Below are 22664 nucleotides of genomic sequence, written 5' to 3'. Positions count from 1 at the left end.
AGCCAGTAACAGTCAACATAAGCAATACACTGTCTATAAAGGCACCACATCGACCTAATTAGATCAATTGTGACTCCACACTGAGGGTGTTACTAAATCAGCTCAGAGAGGCACTTACATTGGCAGGAAACAAATTTAAGTGAGGACATTTCTACAGCGTGGTCAATGCAAGGCAGCTTACGTCAACCTAGCCCTCTGATGTGGACCAGACGTGAGTTACAGTCAGACCTCTGCCAAGATTTATGATGATAGAAATTGATCTAGTCTCTGGGCTAAGACTTGAGTTTCTGTGTTATCACTCTGTAAAAGGGGAAGTAAATATTTGCTAATCTACCTCCTGGGGTGTTGTGAATGTTATTTAACTAGTGTTTGCACGACACTTGGGAAATATTAAGCAGTGAATGTGCTGAGTATTAATGTTGTTTTGCTGTGAAGTCTGCACTACTGTTCTAAAGCGGTGAGATAGCTCAGAACATTTCTTGGACCATTCCCAGTTAGTAAATTAAACAATCAACATAAAAATACGTTCTTTTTTCCATTTGTTTTGGCAAGCACTGGCAAACATAGGACTGAGCGGCAGCCAACAATACAAAGAATATTCTTTTTCTGTCTGTTTGTTGTAAAACAGGGCAGGACAAGGTCAAATTCACACTGCAATATCTAAAAGGAACTGCTATTATTTACTTTCATTAAGCACACCTGAGATCAGGGGCAGATGACCGTTTTGCGGGGCCCCGGGCAGCATAATTCCGTGGGGCCCCCCCTTTGCCTCGGCGCATGCGCAGTGACACCATGCGCATGTGCAGTGGCGCCACGGCGCATGCGCGGGACTTTCTGAAGGGCCCGGGGCGGCCGCCCCATTTGCCCTGCCCTATATCCGCCCCTGCCTGAGATATTATAGGGTATGTCTACACTAGCCCCCTAGTTCGAACTACGGAGGCTAACGTAGGCATTCGAAGTTGCAAATCAAGCCCGGGATTTAAATATCCCACGCTTGATTTGCATCTTCCCGGACGGTCGCCATTTTTGAAATTTACAAGTCCGGACTAACTGCCCGCGTCTACACGTGGCAGGGACCCGGTATTTAGAATAAAAGCCCTAAATCGAACTACTTGTTATTTCTTGTGCAAGGAGGTTTAACAGGTAGTTTGATTTAGGGGCTTTAATTCGAAATACCAGGTCCCTGCCGCGTGTAGACGCGGGTAGTTAGTCCGGACTTGTACATTTAAAAAATGGCGACCGTCCGGGAAGATGCAAATCAATCATGGGATATTTAAATCCCAGACTTGACTTGCAACTTTGAATGCCTACGTTAGCCTCCCTACTTCGAACTAGGGGGCTAGTGTAGACATACCCATACAGAGTAGCCTTTACATTAAGTGCTGTAATACTACCATTTGCTACATGGCTGCTTTTGATCTTGGACCAGTGCAGGCTTGAATGGATGCTGAAGACACTACAGAGGGGACACAACAGATCTTCCCTTACAACCAAGCTATGCAGAGCCCAGATCATGGGACTGGAGTGCAACGGTTACATAAAACTCACTGTAAGCTTGCTTGGTCCTGACACTGCCTTTTGCAGAGTGACCTATCAAGCAATAGCCATGAGAGACCAAAAGTAGATCCTTGTTCTCTGGGCTATGGGCTGGGGAAAGAATTTAGCCCTGTGTGCATTTGATTTATGTGAGATTGATTTAAGTGCACCTCAGAGTGTAATCATATACGAAATGCAGGTATTTCCATATATAGGAGTTTTACACACAAACATACACATGCACACACACATACATATGGAGTGCCAAACTGTGGTTCATAGTTAAAATTGTAATACAGGGCGTCCCTGCTGTAAGTCGCCTTTGTATACATCTGTTTCGCACTAAAGTCATTGACACTTATAGGAACTGATGCATTATAAATCCTCCCATTCCCTGCTCTTAAGTCATGCAAAAAAAAACCCCAATTTGTACAAATTCCCCACTTTAAGTTGTTTCACTATAAATCCAAGTTTTTTGGAATGTAGCGTATTGTGCGATTTCTAAACTTCATTTCCTCTGATAAACCACAGGCAAGTGTCCTGATCAGGGGTCTTAAAAATAAGTTATTAATAAGTCATACGGTCTAATCCCTCCCCAAACAAAATACCTCTTTTATTCACACCCTGATAAATAGCCAGTTTACAGCAACCAACTTCTTCCCCACACACCTACCTTTAGGCTCAGAACAAACATAAGAAATTTCAGCCTAAAGAAATTGTTATCTCAAACATCACATCATCTATGTGACAGATCAGACCTGTTCAAAATACACTCTTGTGAGGGTGTGAGTACTTCCTTGAGAAGGGTAGGCTAGTTTTGCTCCTCTTTTCAATTGTGTAGCATGGTACAGAGAATGTGAGTTGTGGGTTACCCTAATGAGTATAGTAAGCAAAGTAAATAAGCCCAGTTCCACATACTTAGATTGGTGCTTCAGTAAACAATGTCTCTTTCAGAGTTGTGGACTGCATTGATTCAAAGCCTAGAACATCCATGGCTCAGGGAGACTATATGCGCTTCTAAATTAATGCAAGCTACTTATGAATCAGTAGGACCTTCAACTTTTAACCAAACCTAAAATAATTTCCTTATAGTCAAGAGATACAGTCACAATACATTTTGTTTTTAGATTTCAGTAAACATGGGCCAAAATCAACTCTCCCAGTCTGGTATAAATCTGAAATGACTGCATTTATCAATGAAGTTATTTTGCATTTACAGCTATATAAGCGGGACCAGTATCTGGCACTCTAAGATACTGTAGATAAAGTTTATGTACAGTAAATACACCATCATTAAGGTTTCTTTACATCAGAAAAATACATGTTCCATGTTTTGTTCCTCTTTTCATTAAATGCAAGGGAAATTACCCAGTTATCTGAATTTTATTATGAGGTTTTCAGTTATACAGCTGACCACTTCCCAGAATCCTATAATTGGCTCCATTTTAGAGGTGATTCCTGTATTTATAGGGACCCTCAGAGATAAGGCCCTACCAAATTTGCAGTCTATTTTGGTCAATTTCATGGTCATAGGATTTTAAAAATTGTACATTTTATTATTTCAGCTATTTAAATCAGAAATTTCATGGTGTTGTCATGTTAGGGGTCCTGACCAATGAAGGGATTGGGTGGATTCACAATGTTACTATAAGGGGCGGGGGGAATTGTGGTACTGTTACCCTTTCTTCTGGGCAGCTGGAGAGCAGCAGCATAGAAGTAAGGGTGGCATAGTATGATATTGTTGACCTTACTTCTGCACTGCTGCTGGTGAGGTGCTGTCTTCAGAGCTGAACACCCAACAGCTGCCATGCTCCAACTGCCCAGATCTGAAAGCAGTGCAGAAGTAAGTAAAGGTGGCAATACTGCAATCTCCCCAAAATGACCTTGTCACTTCCTGCAAACTTCCTTTTGGGCCAGAACTCTAATTTGAGAAATGCTCATTTCCCTGGGAAATCTGTATAGTATAGGCTAAAAGCAAAGACCAAATTTCACAGGAGGAGACCAAATGTCATAGTTTGTGATGCATTTTTCAAGGCCATGAATAGGATTCTTACTGACATCATAGGATTCCTACTGACATCAGCAATGGGCTGAAAGAAGAATATGCCCAGTGAGGGTTCATCTACACAGCACCCTAAACTCAAAATAAGATACACAGTTTGCAAACTGCGTATCTTATTTCAATTGATTTCCGAAATAGGCTATTTTGAAAAGTGGTGCATCTACACAGCACGAAATTTCAAAATGATGCACTACTTCGAGATATCCTTTAACCCTCATGGAACAAAGGTAACTGGGATGCCAAAATAGCACACCCGTTATTTCAAAAAATATTGCAAAACAATGGGTGGCTTGTGTAGACACCTCTGGTATTCTGAAATAGCCATGCAGTGTAGATGTACCCTAAGTTGTAAGGCATTTTGGGAGACTCACAGGTACAAGGCACTCACAGTTCCAATCGGGCAAAGTACTGAAGCGCAGACTTAATGTTAAGCCAGCAACTAGCCCCAGCAACTTGGTAGAGAAAACTCATGTACTGAAAGTTAAAGTTTGTGGCTAAGTGCTTTGCTGGATCAGTGCCTGAATGTAAAGGGATAATTATTAATAGTTTTAATCTATTATAAAACATGCAGGTGTGAAGAAAAGGGAAACCCATTCAGCCTTCCATCCCTAACATGTCCGACATTTAACTTGTTTGGGGAAAACAGATAATTACTGTTCAAGGTAGAAAATTACTCTGTTTTCAGTAAAAGCAGGTTTCCCTGTTTTGCTTTCCTCACTTGCTTTAGGACATTCTATGCTCCTGTTTTGAATTTGTCTTGTCTGCTGTCAGGGCTCTCCCATTTGTTTTTCTCCCTTGTCTCACTGTTCTGGGAGTTGGAGTTGAAAGGAAAGCAGAAGCTCTTTGAGGTCACAGCAGGTTGCATTAGTGGGACATGCAGCTCCCTCTCCCCTCCCCCTCTTTTTGAGATGCATGATAACATCAACAGGGCTCTTGTTCTTTGCTGTGTCCCATGTGTTCTCTCATCTTCTCTCTTCCTGTCACTGGTTTAATTCCACATGCACCAGTGAACAGTCACCACTGATGCTTGAGCTGACCACTAAACAAAAATAAAGGCTGTAACATGAGCTTCCGGCAAAAAAACATTTTTAACTAGCCGGCTAGTCCAGCCTCTCTCCTCACATTTCATGTTATCATTGGGCTCTGTGGGGGAACTGAACCAAGCAGGGTGTTTGCTCTAATCTCTGTGCTGGCAGCTGCCCTGTGTAATCAATAGCAAAAATTTAGATTGGAAGGCACCACCCAGTAACTAAACATGAGGCACTGTCACCTTTTGTAAGAAATAGCACGTCTGCACAAGGTATTCAATGTTAATGTTGGCTCATATGCTCTCTCCTGTGCACAAATGTACAAACAAAGACCCAGTTAATGGAAGAACGCTAACCTCAATCTGATCGTTTAGTCCACAGCTCTCCCTCTGCACAGGGCTAGTCTACACTACAGTGTAACATTGACGCAGCTGCACAGATGCAGCCACTGTTGTATATCTGGTGAAGATGTGCTATACTCTCTCATCGACATAATTACTCCATCTCAAAGAGAAGAGGAAGTGATGTCAGTGCTATGTCTCCTGCTGCCATAGCATTAGTGTGGACAGTGTGAAACATTCATCACTCAGGGCAGTGGGAGACTTTGACAGCCTGAGGCTACGTCTAAACTGCAAGCCTCTTTTGAAAGAGGCTTTTTCGAAAGTTACTTTAGAAAAAGCCTCTTTTGAAAAAGAGCATTTAGACTACAACCAGTACTTTCAAAAAAGCGAGCCGCTTTTTCGAAAGAGAGCACCCAGTCTGGACGCTCTCTTTCAAAAAAGCACAATTTGCATTACATAGCACCTTTTTCGAAAGAGCACTTTCGAAAAAAGGCGTTTTTCCTCGTAAAATGAGGTTTTCTGCGGTTGAAAAAACTGCCGCGTTCTTTTGATTTACTTTTGAAGAATGCAGCAGCAGTCTAGACACGGGAAGTTTTTTCCAAAAAAGGCCACTTTTTTTGGAAAAAACCCTGTAGTCTAGACATACCCTGAGCGACATAAGTTATATTGACTTAGGCTGTAGTGTAGACCTGCCCTACTCTAAAGACCTGTGGGATGGGGGCTAACAGGGAAAGTGCCAGAGAAAGAGTGAGAGCCAGGATGTTTAGCTGCCCAGAAGGACTTCCTCCCCTCCCCTCTCTCTGTGGCAGACATAGTAGCAAGTTATGACTGGTAGCCAGAATGCCTTAAGTGGTAACTTCCTCATTGCCCAGTGCTGTGCTGCTCCAGGGAGAGAAATCAGATTACCAAAAAGGAGTTCAGACCACCTCATTAACTCCCCTTCTCTCGCCTCCATCCTGGAAGGAGGAATAAAGAAGAAATACTATGAAAAGGGGAGTAGGAGAACTCACCTGCTCTCTCTCTGTAGGAGAAGGGTGAGAATGCTGGTCTTTTAGGGTACGTCTACACTACAGCGCTAGTTCGAACTAACTTAGTTCGAATTAGTTAATTCGAACTAAGCTAGTTCGAACTAACGCATCTAGAACTAAAAACTAGTTCGAACTAGCGTTTTGCTAGTTCGAACTAGTAAGTCCACATTGAGTGGACTCTGAACAGGGCTTAAGGATGGCCGGAAGCAGTGCCGGCAGGGCATAAAAGGAGGACTTAGAGCATGGAGATACTGTCTCAGGCTAGCCGAGGGCTGCGCTTAAAGGGTCCCGACCCCCACCCCGGACACACAGTTCTAAGGGGTGCCCCGCTTGCAAAGAAGTTCTGGCTTGGAGTGCCCTGAGTGCCCACACTGGGCACATCACACCACTCGGCCATCAGCCCGGCTGCACTTGCCGCAGGCTGCCATCTGGGGAGAGGGAGTAATTGGGGGGCTGCAGGAGAGCTTCCACCCCCAGAAGCCCGCAGAGCCAGCCCAGTCCTCCCCATCGGGGGCTCGTACCCCATTCCTCCCTCACCTCCTTCCACTTGCCCTTCCCTAGCCCCCCTTCTTCTTGATGTACAAAATAAAGATAACGTTTCTTCCAACATTGACTCTGTCTTTATTGAAAAAAACTGGGGGAGACTGGGAAAAGGAGGTGGGAGAGGGGAAGAGAAAGGCTGGGAGAGGGGAGGGCAACTAACATGATCAGGGGTTGGGAACAGGTCCCAGATGAAGAGAGGCTACAGAGACTGGGACTGTTCAGCTTAGAAAAGAGGAGACGGAGGGGGGACAGGATAGAGGTCTGTAAAAGCAGGGGTTGGGTGGAGAGGGTGCATTCAGAAAAGTTCTTCATGAGTTCCCATAAAGAAGGACTAGAGGACACCAAAGGAAAGGAATGGGTAGCAGGCTTGAAACTAGTAAGAGAAAGTTGTTCTTGACAAAGCAAATAGTTAACCTGTGGAACTCCTTGCTGCAGGAGGCTGTGAAGGCTAGAACTAGAACAGAGTTTAAAGGGAAGTGAGATCAAGTCATGGACGTTGGGTCCATGGAGTCCTATTAGCCAGAGGGTAGGAGTGGTGTCCCTGCCCAAAGTTTGTGGAAGGCTGGAGAGGGATGGCACGAGACAAATGGCTTGGTCATTGTCTTCGGTCCATCCCCTCCAGGGTCCCTAGGGTTGGCCGCTGTGGGCAGACAGGCTACTGGGCTAGATGGACCTTTGGTCTGACCCAGGACGGCCATTGTAAGCTCAGGGCTCAGTGTCGGGGGTCTCAGTGGACCCCCTTGATTTTCATGCACACCTGGTCCTGGGTGGCCAGGCTGGCAGCTCTCCTGCCCTAGACGGCCACTTTCCTGTGCCTAGTGCGGAGATCGTGGACGAGGTCCACGATGTCCGCACTAGCCCAGGAAGGTGCCCGCCTCTTGCGGTCCAGGGCAAGCTCCCGGGAGCCGCCAGCCTGGTCCCGGCAAGAGGGGGTGGGCTGGGGGGCATCGGGTGGGTGGCTCTGTGCCGTGCCAGGTGCAGGGTCTGCTAGCTGGGTGCTGGCAGGCTTGCACCTGGCACGGGCACCGTAGCCAGCCCGTGCCCCTTTAAGGGGTCCGGGGCCGGGAGGGGGGCATAGAGTTTCCCTGGTGTTGGCCAGAGTGGCCACCAGGGAAACCTGGGGAGGGCTAGCCTCCCACTAGTTCGAACTAAAGGGCTACACAGCCCTTAGTTCGAACTAGCTAGTTCGAACTAGGCGTTAGTCCTCGTAAAATGAGGTTTACCTAGTTCGAACTAAGCGCTCCGCTAGTTCGATTCAAATTCGAACTAGCGGAGCGCTAGTGTAGCGCATAGGAAAGTTAGTTCGAACTAACGTCCGTTAGTTCGAACTAACTTTCTAGTGTAGACATACCCTTAGATACATACTCAGTGTTATCTGTAATTGGCTACAGAGGCTCTTACCAGACTTTTTATCCTGCCCATTTTTCTAGGTAGTCCCTGGACTGCCTAAATGTTTGGTGAAGGGGCAAAAGGGGCTTTGTGGATGGGCAGCATCACATATTTCCCTTTGTTGAGGCCTCAGTATGGTTTGTCCTCTAGTTTGGCTCCCTCTGTACTGCACAGCTCAGGGAGAAAATAGAGATCTGTATGTAAAAGTGGCCATATTATACAAAGCACCTAACTATGCTGCTGTCTGACAAGATACCTGGTCTTCTTTTTATGCTGAGATAGAACTATAAATATTTCTACTGGAAGATGAAGCTGCCTCATCAATTTCCTTGTTCCAAGAACCCCAGTCAGATGCCTCAGGTATGGCAATGGCCTATTTAAATTCCCGCATTAAAAATGGATGAATTTCATCTCTCTCTAGGTTTTGGAAGAAAAAAATGTCATAAGCAAAACACAAATTTCATAAATGTTTGATCAAACTTTTGCAAAAGAGGATTCGCCAAAGGTCTGAGAGGTCAGGCAGCTAGAACAAGACTTCAATGTTTGACCTTCAGCATTCATAGTAACCCACTTAACTGAAAAGTAAAAGTGTTACCAATTAGTTATTGGGACAAAACTATAATTAGGCCACCTGGGGGATCCTTTGGGGTTTCCTTCAAATAGTCTTTTTTACCAGCAAGAATTCTGAAACCAGTGGGGCTTAGTTTCCTCGTGTTCCCTCCAGAGCAGCTCTACCTCTGGAAATGCTTCCTTTTTCCTGTGAAGTGGCATAGGCAGTCAGGCAGTGTACATCACCCTGTGCCGTGATGACATTTTTTTGCTTGTAACAGAAGGCTGTGAGGGTATTCTACACTACCCTCCTAGTTCGAACTAGGAGGGTAATGTAGGCATACCGCACTTGCAAATGAAGCCCGGGATTTGAATTTCCCGGGCTTCATTTGCATAAGCGGGGAGCCGCCATTTTTAAAACCCCGCTGGTTCGAACCCCGTGCAGCACGGCTACACGGGGCACGAACTAGGTAGTTTGAACTAGGCTTCCTAGTTCGAACTACCGTTACTCCTCATTTCACGAGGTTCGAACCAGCGGGGTTTTAAAAATGGCGGCTCCCCGCTTATGCAAATGAAGCCCGGGAAATTCAAATCCCAGGCTTCATTTGCAATTGCGGTATGCCTACATTACCCTCCTAGTTCGAACTAGCGGGGTAGTGTAGACATACCCTGAGAGACTAATGACTGACGTTAGGAGGCCGTCCACTATTATCACTGTCCAGAGAATGAAGGGATCCAAAGCTCAGTGAAGTCAAAGAGAATCCTAAATACAAAATTCACCTTTGAGACTTCTCCTATTAAGGTTTTTCTATCTTGTGTACACACACACACACACACACACACATGCACATGCACATGCACATGCACATACCCTCTCTCTTAAATAAATCAAGCTATTTTTCCTGTTGACTGAAAGGGAGGAAGAAAGAGAGATCAGTATTATTTGTATTTGTAACTACTTGTAGGGCAATGAGGTCCAGCTCCTTAGAGGGTATTTGGTTGCCTACATCCCACTGATTTCAATTAGAGTTATGTGCCTAAATACCTCTAAGGACCTGGGTCTCAGATGCTATTGTTAGGCCATGTAAGAACCTAGGTTATGTCTACACTACAGCACTAATTTGAACTAACTTAATTCGAATTAGTTAATTCGAACTAAGCTAATTTGAACTAGTGCATCTAGACCTAAAAACTAGTTCGAATTAGCGTTTTGCTAATTCGAACTAGCATGTCCACATTGAGTGGACCCTGAACCAAAGTTAAGGCTGGCCGGAAGCAGTGCCAGCAGAGCAACAGGTTAGCACTTAGAGCGTAGAGCTGCTGTCTCAGACTAGCCGAGGGCTGTGCTTAAAGGGACCCAACCCCCACCCCGGACAGACAGTTCTCAGGGTTCCCTGCTTGCTTGTCTACCTTGATGAGGAACAGCAAAGCAGTCCTGGCTTGGAGTGCCCTGAGTGCCCACACTTGGCACATCACAGCACTCGGCCATCAGCCCGGCTGCACTTGCCGCAGGCTGCCATCCGGTGGGGGTCAATCGGGGTGCTGCAGGAGAGCTTCCACCCTGAGGAGCCCACAGAGCCACCCCAGTCCTCCCCATCGGGGGCTCATACCCCATTCCTCCCTCACCTCCTTCCATTTACCCTTCCCTAACCCCCCTTCCTGATGTACAAAATAAAGGACACGTATAGTCAAAAATAGAAACTCTCTTTATTTAACAAAACTGGGGGGGGGGGATTAACCTCTGGGGAGACTGGGAAAAGGAGGTGGGAGAGGGGAAGAGAGGGTGGGAGAAGGGAAGGGGAAATCTGGGAGGAGGGAGCTGGAAGAGGGAAGCCAGGGGAAGAAGGAGGAGGAGAAGTATCAAACTATGGTACGCCATACCTTCAGTACTGTGTACAGATGTGATCTCCTCACCCCAGAAAAGATGTTTTGGCCTTGGAAAGGGTTCCGAAAAGGTCAACTAAAATGATCAGGGGTTTGGAACAGGTCCCATATAAAGAGAGGCTAAAGAGACTGGGACTTTTCAGCTTAAAAAAGAGGAGACTGAGGGAGGATATGATAGAGGTCCATAAAATCATGAGTGGAGTGGAGAGGGTGCATAAAGAAAAGTTCTTCATTAGTTCCCATAATATAAGGACTAGAGGACACCAAATGAAATGAATAGGTAGCAGGCTTCAAACTAATACAAGAAAGTTCTTCTTCACAAAGCACATAGTCAACCTGTGGAACTCCTTGCTGCAGGAGGCAGTGATGGCTAGAACTATAACAGAGTTTAAAGAGAAGTTAGATAAATCATGGAGGTTGGGTCCATGGAGTGGTATTAGCCAGGAGGTAGAAATGGTGTCCCTGGCCTCTGTTTGTGGAAGGCTGAAGATGGATGGCATGAGACAAATGGCTTGGTCATTGTCTTCGGTCCATCCCCTCCAGGGTACCTAGTGTTGGCTGCTGTTGGCAGAAAGGCTACTGGGCTAGATGGACCTTTGGTCTGACCCAGTACAGCCGTTCTTATGTTCTAAGCTCAGGGCTCAGGGTCGGGGGTCTCACTGGACCACCTTGATTTTCATGCAAACCTGCTCCTGGGTGGCCAGGCTGGCAGCTATCCTGCCCTAGACGGCCACTTTCCTGTGCCTAGTGTGGAGTTCGTGAACGTTGGACGCCTCCCCCAAACATGGATGAGGTCCAGGATCTCCGCACTAGACCAGGCGGGTGCCCGCCTCTTGCGGCCCCAGGCAGGCTCCTGGGAGCCACCAGCCTGGTCCCGGGAAGAGGCGGAGGACTGGGTGGCAGCGGGTGGCTGGCTCATGCTGTGCCAGGTGCAGGGTCTGCTGGCTGGGTGCTGGCAGGCTTGCACCTGGCACGGGCACCGTAGCCAGCCCGTGCCCCTTTAAGGGCTCCAGGGCCGGGAGGGTGGCAGACAAGTTTCCCTGGTTGTGCCCAGAGTGGCCACCAGGGCAAGCTGGGGAGGGCTAGCCTCCCACTAGTTCAAATTAAGTGGCTACACAGCCCTTAATTCGAACTACTTAATTCGAACTAGGCGTCAGTCCTCATAGAATGAGGTTTACCTAGTTCGAATTAAGAGCGCCGCTAGTTCGAATTAAGTTCAAACTAGTGGTTTGCTGTGTAGCGTTTATGAAAGTTAATTAGAACTAACGGCTGTTAGTTCGAATTAACTTTGTAGTGTAGACATACCCCTAGTTAGCTGGTGAGATAACTATTTCCTTTGTAACTATGCACTGTGCTCACAGGTACTGGAATAGCTATATCCAGTACTGCTAACCCCCAGCTAGCACTTTTAACTTGAAAGCAGTTGAATCCATTCAAATTCTGCTTGGATGCAGGGATCTGTCCATGCAGAACTGTCTGAAGGAGCAGATCCATTAGCTAGTTAATTCAGAGATACAGGATTGGCCAGGGAGCCAAGAGATCCTGAGTTCTGATGTTGAATCTTTTGCTGACTGAGCTTGTGGATATGCCTGTGAGACATAAATTGTCCATTAGTAAAAGGAAGATAATATTCACCTCACAGGCATATTATGGGGATTAATTAGCTAGTGATTGTACAGCACTTTGAAAATGTAAAGTATGAGGGCATAGCAAAACCATCAAGCAAGTTGATGACTTGCACTTGCTTACTGAAAAAGGGTAGAGGAGAGATGTATATGAAGAAGACATAAGAAGTCCAAAGAGGGCCAAACAGCCAAATCCACACAACTAATCCCTAAATATGAATATGTACCAGCAAAGACAGCATTGAAAAGCATATAAATGAAAATGAAGATACTGGTTGAACCTCTCTAGTCTGGCACCCTGAGTGGTGCTGAACCAGAGAATTTGCCGGACCATGGGAAGTCAATATTGTCTAGCAGCATTACCAACGCTTCCACTGCTCACTGGGTTCTTAGAAGACATTTCAAGGTAAACTAGAGATAAATAACAGCATCAAACACCTAGAGCCAGGACTGGTGGCTGTAAATAAATTTATGGGACAGCAGGAAACTTGGCTACACCCTTGATAAGTGGACATCCAGCTAACTAAAATCATGCCAGACCACGGATATCGCCGGACCAGAGAGTGCTGGACCAGACAGGTTCAGCCTGTAGGAGGAAAGTTGTCAGAGCCCACAGAGCAGTCTCTGGGTGAGCGAAATATAGTAACAAAATCCAGTGCCATCAGTGTATGTAACAAATCAAAAGTAGCTTTGAAAGCCTGGAAATGATAAACTGAATCCTCACAATTATTTAAAATGACAGTGGGTTAGTGCACTGAGATAAAAAAAATTAAACATGTACTATAGTAACAATGGGAAGAAGTGTGACACCACTAATTTTAAGAAGGAATGTGTGACCAGTAAGGAGTTAGTGGTGGCAGCCATCTTGAAAATGGCCAGATAGGCCAAGAGGAAATATGATGGCAATATCTGGAGGGGGGGATCAATGAGCAAGAAATAAGCTATCCCAGAACATCTAGGTGCTAAAAAGTAAAAGAAAAGAGGTTAGATGTTTGGGAAAGGAAGACAATTTTCCAACAACAAGACCTTTTCCCCACAAAGTGAAGACATTACCACAAAAAGGGAGAAACTTTGGAGGAACAAAGAGAAGCACCAGTAATTAAGGCTGACTGAAGGCTCTAGGAGAAGAAATTAAGATGACTAAAGGGATGAAAGAAGAGCTCCAGGCCAATATTAAAGATATTAAAAGTGAAATTACTAAGGAAACAATTTAGGTAGAAACTGGGTCACATAAACAATTGACATATTCATCAATCCAGATTATAGACTCAAAATAAATTAAACAAGAGTGTGAATTCAAACTAGTGGACACAGAGAACACAGAAACAATCTAAGGATTAAATATATTCTGGAGGATGCTAAAAAGAATCTTCTTGGAATGGTGAATGGTATTTTCCAGATTATTACAATTGGCAGTGAGGAATATATTTGTAGTGTGACTATGGCACATAGATCCAAAATCTGAGAGGTGTTTGTTCATCAACCACCACTGACAGCAATGAGGGAGAACCACTGATGATTTGCAAGCATGTGATTAACATCTTCTGGGATATGGCAATATCTACTCTTATAAAATGAAGAAGACTGAGCCAAAGAGATATACCACCAAGACTATAGGACACAGTGAGGGGAGGAGGAGTGATCCAAAGATAGAACATGGTGAGAGTATGGGTTAGGGCCTCGGTATTATATTTTGTAGGGCTATAAAAATAAACACTGCAGTTAAAGAGAAACAGTGAGGGAAAACAACAGGATTTTAAATAAATTCTCTGAATTTTTTTTACCTAAAATTTAGAAAATACTAAAGTTTCAGAATTACACTTCAGATATGGAATTTGATACACAAAATTACACTAGAAAGATCTATTCATGGAAAAGTCCTGATCTCCTCATAGTATACTGATTACTCTAGAAGTTAAGATCTCTTTTTTCCATAAATGTTACAAGACTCTAAAAGAAGTCACTTGGGAACAATGGAAAAAAATCTGGATGAAAACCAAACGCCTCTATATTCGTGTAATCAGTAAGGAAAATTATTACAAAATCCTTTATCAGTATACTTCACTCCAATTAAACAAAGAAAATTGTATACAAAGGGGAGTTATACATCCTGGAAAAGATGGTGGGACTGCTCTTAGGGTATGTCTACACTACAGCATTAATTCGAGTTAACTTAATTCGAAATAGTTAATTCAAATTAAGCTAATTTGAAATAACGCATCTATATACAAAAACGATTTCAAAATAGCATTTTGCTATTTCAAAATAGCGTGTCCACACTGAGTGGACCCTGAACCAAAGTTAAGGCTGGCTGGAACCAGTGCCAGCAGGGCATCAGGTTAGGACTTAGTGTGTGGGGCTGCTCCTTGAAGCTAACTGAGTTCTGTGCTTAAAGGGACTCTACCTCTACCCCGGACAGACAGTTCTCAGGATTCTCCGCTTGCTTGTCTATCTCAATGAGGAACAGCAAAGCAGTCCTGTCTTGGAGTGCCCTGAGTGCCCACAATCGGGACACCACAACACTCAGCCACATGGAGTCAGAGCTGCCCCTGGGCATGCTGGTGCATCTCGTGGGGTCATTGCCATCAGCCCAGCTGCACTTGCTGCAAGCTGCCATCCAGAGGGGTCCATCGGGGGGCTGTCAGGATCCAGGAGGCCCTGCAGGAGAACGTCCACCCCGAGGAGCCCTCAGAGCCTCCTTTGTCCTCCCCACCAAGGGCTCGTGCCCCATTCCTCCCTCACGTCTTTCCACTTACCCCTCCCTAGCCCCCCTTCCTGATGTCAAATAAAAGACACTTTTTTTCAAAAATAGAAACTGGGATTATTCAACAAAACTGGGGGGCTACGTCTACATTGGCCCCTTCTCCGGAAGAGGCATGTTAATTTCCAACTTCAGAATAGGGAAATCCGTGGGGGATTTAAATATCCCCCGCGGGATTTAAATAAACATGTCTGCCGCTTTTTTTCCGGCTTGGGGAAAAGCCGGAAAAAAGTGTCTAGACTGGTGCGATCCTCCGGAATAAAGCCCTTTTCCGGAGGATCTCTTATTCCTACTTTGGAATAGCTGGGGAGACTGGGGAAAGGAGGCAGGAGACAGGAGAAGAGAGGGTAGGAGAGGGGAGGGGGAAAACTGAGAGGAGGGTGCTGGGGGACTGGGCGGGGGACGGCTGGCTGGCACTGGCTGCCCTGCTCAGAGTGGGTCAGGGGCAGAGACTGCTGGCAGGCCTGGATCTGGCACATGCAGTCTGGCCAGAGTCTACCCATTTAAGGGCTCCGGGGCTGGGGGAGAGGAGAGGAGTTTTCCTGGTTTGGCCCAGAGTTGCTACCAGGGGGAACTGGGAAGGGCTGGAGGCCAGCTAATTTGAATTAAGTGTCTATACAGCACTTATTTCGAATTAGCTATTTCGAATTTGGCGTTACTCCTCGTAGAATGAGGTTTACCAAATTCGAATTAAGCGCTCCGCTATTTTGAATTAAATTTGAAATAGCGGATTGCATGTATAGACGCTATTAAAGTTAATTCGAAATAGTGGCTGTTATTTTGAATTAACTTTGCAGTGTAGACATACCCTTAGATAACAGTATTTTGGAGAAAAACGGCAAACAAAAATTTCAAGATAACTAAAGTTAGGCTACCCACAGAAAAATATTGGTTCTATTAGGTTACAGTTCAAAGGAAGTTGTTGATTCAGAGAAAAACCCACTGATTACACAATTACTACCAGGAGCCAGATGCATGATAGTTCATTTTTTTGAAAAGGACAAATTTAGAATAGATACCATTATAAATAACAAAAATATTTACAAGTACTTTAAAGAACAACTTCCTTCTGTCACTCACTGGTTTTGTTTGTCACTTACCTCTGTGCTACAATTTTGCTCCATATTGGCTAGGTTTTTTTTTTAAAGGCACAGCGTAAAGCTTCTAGCCTAGGTGGAGAGGATGCTAAGATGGCTTTAAGCTATTTTAGACCCTCCACATCTAGAACTGTTAGGGCACTGCCCAGAATCTCTGTAGCAGTGTGCATTGTGGCCTTTCACTTGACATACCGCTTCCCCAACCCCACCTTTGGTATATTGGCAAAGCAAAGACTTGTGAGAGGGTCTTTAAGAGATAGCCTTATAGCTGTGGGCGCTGTGCCTCCCAAAGGGAAACCCAAACCCTCCTGCAGTCAGATCCTGTACTTACAGAGCCCCTTTATGACCCTTGGGTCCTTTTACACAATGGAAAGGGGCCAGAGTAGGGTTGAAGATCTCACTCACCCTCTATTTTTTTGGTATTTTAATGTTACTGTAGTCTTCATTTGTACCTTAATGATACCATTGCAGTGGCATTTTGAACACAGCTTTTGGATTGGCTTGCAGGGGTTATAGCTTTGTGTCAGGAGTCCCTCCTAGATATATGGTATCATTTTTATACCTTTATGTCTCTTTTTACATAAGAAATATGAAATGATTGGCCAGTTTTTGGCAAATATTGCACTTCACAGGAGGTTTGAGGCATTCAGTCATTGGTCTAACACTGAACAATGCACCTAGAACATTCAGTAATCCCCTTGTAACGCCCTGCCAACTGGATTTTATTGCTTAATTATTTTACATGCCACACATTAATTAAATTAATCTAGTCTGTACATGCTATAGCACTGTTTACAATAGAATCTGCAAATACCTGAGTAGTATATCTCATGATTAAAGATAAGTTCTTAAATCAACTGTGCACATAGAAAGTTTGAGGTACAGATACACAGATGACCCAAATTACCTCAAGGGCTGTGACTGCTGGGAATAATTAACTCAACATTAGCATTTCTAAATAACTTTTTCTGTTGGGTAGAGTTAATGCCAAGTCTTGCCAATTCATATAGAATCTAACTTTGCTTTAGGGTGTGGTGAGTTCTGTGCATTTGAAGTTTCCCATAGGAGAGTAAAAAAACTGCCCCTCCTGAGTCTGAAATAATAAGTGGATTACACAACTTCTGCTCTGTTGTGCACATGAGGACACTCATTAGCTGAATCTGAGTTTGGATTCTGCCATGGGAAGTTCTCTCAACTTAGTTGCATATTAAAGTCTTTAAAGTAGCTTCTAGTACCTATACCTGGTCCATCCATGCAGAATGTACCTGTTGTGCTGCTCGTTCTCTGGATGGGTGGGATTTTCAAAAACTCCTCACAGAGTTAGGTGCCTAAGTTCCACTGAATGTGAGTAGGTCTTAGGCTCTCAAGAGCAGTGTTCCATGTAAACTGAGCACTTGAGCAGCTACCCAGGAGAGTTTCAAATACTGACCAGCTGATTAGTGGAGTGCCCAGAGCTCCCACAAGTGGCATCATGTGTTTTTTATGGTGGTGCACATTTGCTTGTGCCTTAGTGCACATTACAAAATTTATTCTGCACACAAATGGAAAAAAATTAGAGGAGATACTATACAGGAGTTTCCAACATATTTAAAAATTTCTGACCATCTTTCCTACAAAATCCTACTGAGTTAGAATGGCAGTTTCATACCTACTCAGCCCTCGGTTGACCCCAATTTACATGAGCACCTAGTGTGCAAAGCAATGGCAAAAAGGACCCAATATGTTGTATATTAATATTATCAGACATTTGTTTGTGAAATTTTAAGAATGATCAACACAAAGTGGCTGTCTACCTTTACTGGCATATCTCCATGTTATTCACCACGAGAAACTAGGGTCACTCACCAGCAAATTACAGTGAGAGAAAATCTGTGTAGTTGAGAAACTGTCCTGTTAACTTGTGTTCAATATTAATGAACAGCAAAAATAAGATAAGAATGGACAGTTCACATTCATAGTCGGATGACCTGTGGTATCTGCTTCTTACGTCTAAACCAGCAAGAAAGGCAAGGTGGATGAGATAATGTATCTTTTACTACATCAACTTCTGAGACAGTGAGTCCACTGGGGTGAAGCTTTGTTTCTTGCATTTCCTCAGGAAGTGGAAGTTGCAGTTAAGTTTTGCTCCCTTTTTCTTCACACTGTGGAGTTTCCATTTCAGAGGGCATAATATAGTATTTTCCATGGTTGTTTGCAGTGTTTTATCTGTGTGTATTGGTGCTGACTCCATGGGTCCTCCAGGTCTGGAACACCCATGGGAAAAAACATTGAGTGCTGAGCATCTATTGGCAGCCAGCACATCCCCTTTCTCCCAACAGCTTCCACCTGCCAGCTGTTCTGTGGCATGCAAGAGGCACTGGGGTGCTTGGGGAAAAGGAGAGAATGGGGTGGAAAGAGATGGGTGTAGGAAGAAGTGGGATAGAGGCTTGGGGAAAGGGATTGAGTGGGACTGGGGACTGGAGCAGAGCTGAGTGAGGGGCGGGGGTCATGCTCCCTCCAGCATATTAGAAAGTCAGCATCTCTCGCTGTGTGAGCCAAAGGATATTTAGAAAGTGAAGTGTCAGTCACACTTCCATGACAAATACAAGTTTTCACAGTACAGGTTGATCCTCTCTAGTTTGGCACTCTCAGGACCTGACTGGTGCCAAACAGGAGAATTTTCTGAACCACAGGAGGTCAATACTACCAACACTTCCACTGCTTATTGGACCGTTAGAAGACATTTAGGGGTAAATGAGAGCTAAATCATAGCACAGAATCCTGAGAGTCAGGACCGGTGGCTCTAAACAAACTTTATGGGACTGCGGGAAACTTGGCAACACTCATGATAAGTGGACATTGGATAACTAAAATCATGCCAAACTACAGATGTTGCTGGATAAGAGAGTGCCAGACTAGAGAGGTTCAACCCGTAGCTTACAAATCAGATGATGACTGAATATGTACAGCGGGGCCAACATGGCTACAAAAACACTGCAACCATCAGTAAGAGTAACACTGCAACAGGAAAATAGGGCATGCAGAGTGGAGATGAATGGCTTATTTATTGCCCCGTGATCATTTTTTTAAATAAGATGAATACATTTACCCTAAAGAGTTTATCAAGCTCCCCTTTCTTTTGGCTTGCTGCCTGATTAGTAACGCGTATCTCTAAATATCTTCCATATGAGTGAGTTTTGGAGTTGCTGTTATGAGTACACCTCCATCAAAGTGACTTCACAGGTCCCAATGATTCATAAACTAGTTAGGTACCTGAGAGTTCCAGTATTTGCAATATTCATTTTAGTTGCTACTTAGAAAATGTTAATGGGGAGGGGAGGAGTTGAACCCATGATAACGTAACTAGCCTATGCAACTGTGACAGCTTACCTACGTAATGACATCTACTCAGAGTGTCACCAAGGAGCTCAGAGGGGAAATTGCTCACATCTGTACTAAGCAAATAACTGAATGGCCAGGGAAATTGGCATGTATCACTTTAGTGCTGCTAAGCACTGGAATAAATTGCCCAGGGAGGCTGTGGAATCTCTCTCTCTGGAGATTTTTAAGAGAAGGTTAGACAAACGCCTGTCAGGAATGGTCTAGATATTACTTAGTCCTACCATGAGTGCAGGGGACTAGATGAAATGTCCTCTCAAAGTCCCTTCCAGTTCTATTAGTCTATGATTCTCTTCATACTTTACTTTTGGAAGTACAGGAGACAGGTTCTGCTTGCACCTTGAGGACGTGGAATCAACAGTGCAGATTCAATCTGCAAACTAATGTGATATCTACTCCAGTTTGGGAGAACATTTGTACAGTGTATGATTTTTAGGAGTTCCCAATTGATTTTGCAGAGTAATACATACTATTAGAAATGTCACACTGCACAATGACAGCATAGAATTGTTGGGTCTGTGTGAGAGAGCATTAACTCTGAAATTTCAGAGCAAAGAATGAATGGATTATTAATCCCTTTTGTAATTGTAAAATGGGGAGGAATATAGGAAAAGTCAGCAAAAAGCATCGTTTATCATCAAAGCTTACACTTATGGCTTCATATATGGTATTATTTAAACCCATCCAATATACTAAGGTGTTGTGCTCTTTTCTCTTTTAAACTATTTTTATGCACGTAGTTCCATTATTTATTGTGCATTTGTTCTTCAGTACAGCCTTTCTTTATTTAACAAAATTTTGCCTGAGTATCATGTATGATATCATATCATATGACGTAGTACCTCAGATAATAGTTTGTTTTCCCCTTATGCATTAGTATGTGAGATCTTCTTTTTAAACTGGTAATCATCCACTGTGGCCCATTCCCAGCTGCTAGCAAACAGAGGCTAGGCACACTTCAGAGTATGGTTTTGCATCTCTGGGCATCCTGGCTAATAGCCATTGATGGACCCATCCCTTATGAATTTATCTAGTTCCTTTTTAAACCCTATTATCACCTTCGTTTTTACAACATCCTCTGGCAAAGAGTTCCACAGGCTGACTGGGCATTGTGTGAAGAAATGCTTCCTTTTGTTTATTCTAAATCTGCTGACTATTAATTTTGTTTGGTGATCCCTAGTTTTTTTGTTACGAGAATGAGCAAATTAACACTTTCTCCACACCAGTCATAATTTTAAAGACCTCTATTATATCTCCTCCTTAATCATTGAAAAATATTTCCTTTATCGTTACTTGATAGACTACTTTGAGAGCGCTTTCATGTGAAAACAAAATGCAGGACAATGTAGCACTTTAAAGACTAACAAGATGGTTTATTAGATGATGAGCTTTCGTGGGCCAGACCCACTTCCTCAGATCAAAAAAGATTTTTTTGATCTGAGAAAGTGGGTCTGGCCCACGAAAGCTCATCATCTAATAAACCATCTTGTTAGTCTTTAAAGTGCTACATTGTCCTGCATTTTGCTTCAGCTACCCCAGACTAACACGGCTACATTTCTATCACTATTCTTCATGTGAAAAGTACTACATAAAATAAACCCAATTTCCATTCTCCGTGATTACATTCATAATTTCCCTAAGAGCTATGTTTTATTTAAAAAACTTGTCAAATTTGAAAAGCATAGTAAATCCATGATGACTGTATCAAATGAACTGCTAGCAATCCAGGTGACCTCTCAGATTATTCCTGATGAATTTCATCTTGCACACAGTTGAAATTCTGATCACCATGTTTACGCTGCGTACTGATTTTTTTTCACTGACTGGGCATTCTATATTTCATGTCTGTCTCATGGTTTTGGCTCTAATGCATCCTTCTTGAACTTTTGATTACATTTTTAAGTTCGTTGTTAATCTACTTCAGCTTTGTTTTCTCCCCTTGTGAATATGTTGCTTTGTGGTACACATTACCCATGGGATACACTTATTTATCTTTGAACACTTTCTATTTGCACTCTGTCTTCTTTCTGTCCATTGCAACGTCTCATTTGATTTCCATCAAAGCTGTTTTGTTTATTTCCTCTTGAAATTCAATGTCTTTATTTATCCCCTAGATGCTGTCACTATTAGTCATAGATCAAGGATAACTAATTTAAACATGGTTATTATTATTCAGAAATTCTCTGTACCTCACTGTGTCCTTTGGGTTACTCAGAACAAACCCTGGAAGTTTGGGATGGCTGATTAACTTCAAAAAGTAAACAATTTGGGAACCCATCTCAGACTTTATAAACAAACAAACAAACAAACTAGATACTAAATATGTAGTTAATTAGCATGTAGAAACCCCAGTAATAAACTAGGACCAATTGTGCTAGCTGCTGTACAAACTGAACAAAAAGACAGCCCTTCCTCCAGAAACTCAGGGAGAGTCTAAACTATACCCCTCTGTTGGCAGAGGGATGTAAATTAGACACATCAGAAGTGCAAATGAAGTGGGAATTTAAATATCCAGTGCTTCATTTTCATAATCGCATTCTGGCGCTGTTTCAAACAAGTGCCATTTTGAAACCGAAACCGCGATTTAGATATGGTTTTTCCAACAACAGGGCGATTTTTCAAAAGATCCTGTACTCCTCATTTTCGAAAAATCACCCTGTTGTTGGAAAAACCGCATCTAAACCACGGTTTCAGTTTCGAAATGGCACTTTTTCGAAACAGCACCAGAACACGATTATGCAAATGAAGCACGGGATATTTAAATCCCCACTTCATTTGCACTTCAGATGTGCCTAATTTACATCCCTCTGCCGACAGAGGGATGTAGTTTAGACACATCCTCGCTGTTTAAGCAAGATTCATCTTTTGATAACAAAACCCTCAACAATTGGATATAGCCAAAGGTGGGCCACTCCAAGAATTTGGTAAATTGTCAAGTGGCTGCACTCTTCCGTGATGTTAATTGAGAAGGTGCAGGCTCTGGAGGGTGCAGAAAGGAGCTTGGGGTAGGGGATTGGGGTGCAGAAGGGTCTGGGGGTCTGGAAGCAATATGGATGTAAGAGAAGATTCTGTCCTGGATGAGTGGAGTAGTACCCACTGCAGGGTCTGGGATGGTACTGTGACCTGGGGCAGGGGTACAGGGATTTGGGTTGGGACCTAGGCAGGAGTGGGTGGTAACCTGGGGAAGGTCATTGGGGTGCAGAGTCTGAGAGGCTTACAAGTGCAGGAGCGGTGGTGCAGAGGGTTTGGGTTCTGACTTGAGTCATGAGTGAGTGGGGGAGGTAGAGTGGTGGTAGAGGAAGGGGGTAGGGAGCTAGGTGCAGGCTCTGGCTGGGCAGTGCTTACCTTATGCAGGTCCTGGCCTGTAGTCCAGTGAGTCTCTTAGGCAAGCTTCCCATTTTCCATACCCTGCAGGCAGCTCAAAATGGCTGGTCCATATGATC

General features: G+C 43.9%; 1 long non-coding RNA gene across 1 annotated transcript in view; it reads left to right on the top strand.

The window, feature by feature from the left end:
- The window catches only part of LOC142827787 (uncharacterized), a 37769-nt gene that overhangs the window by 8118 nt on the left and 6987 nt on the right, over positions 1-22664 (top strand). The window lies entirely within an intron of this gene.

The sequence above is a fragment of the Pelodiscus sinensis genome, chromosome 3, assembly GCF_049634645.1.
Source record: "Pelodiscus sinensis isolate JC-2024 chromosome 3, ASM4963464v1, whole genome shotgun sequence".
Classification (NCBI taxonomy): Eukaryota; Metazoa; Chordata; order Testudines; family Trionychidae; genus Pelodiscus; species Pelodiscus sinensis.
The sequence above is the reverse complement of the archived record's forward strand: the minus strand, read 5'-3'. Positions and strand labels throughout refer to the sequence as shown.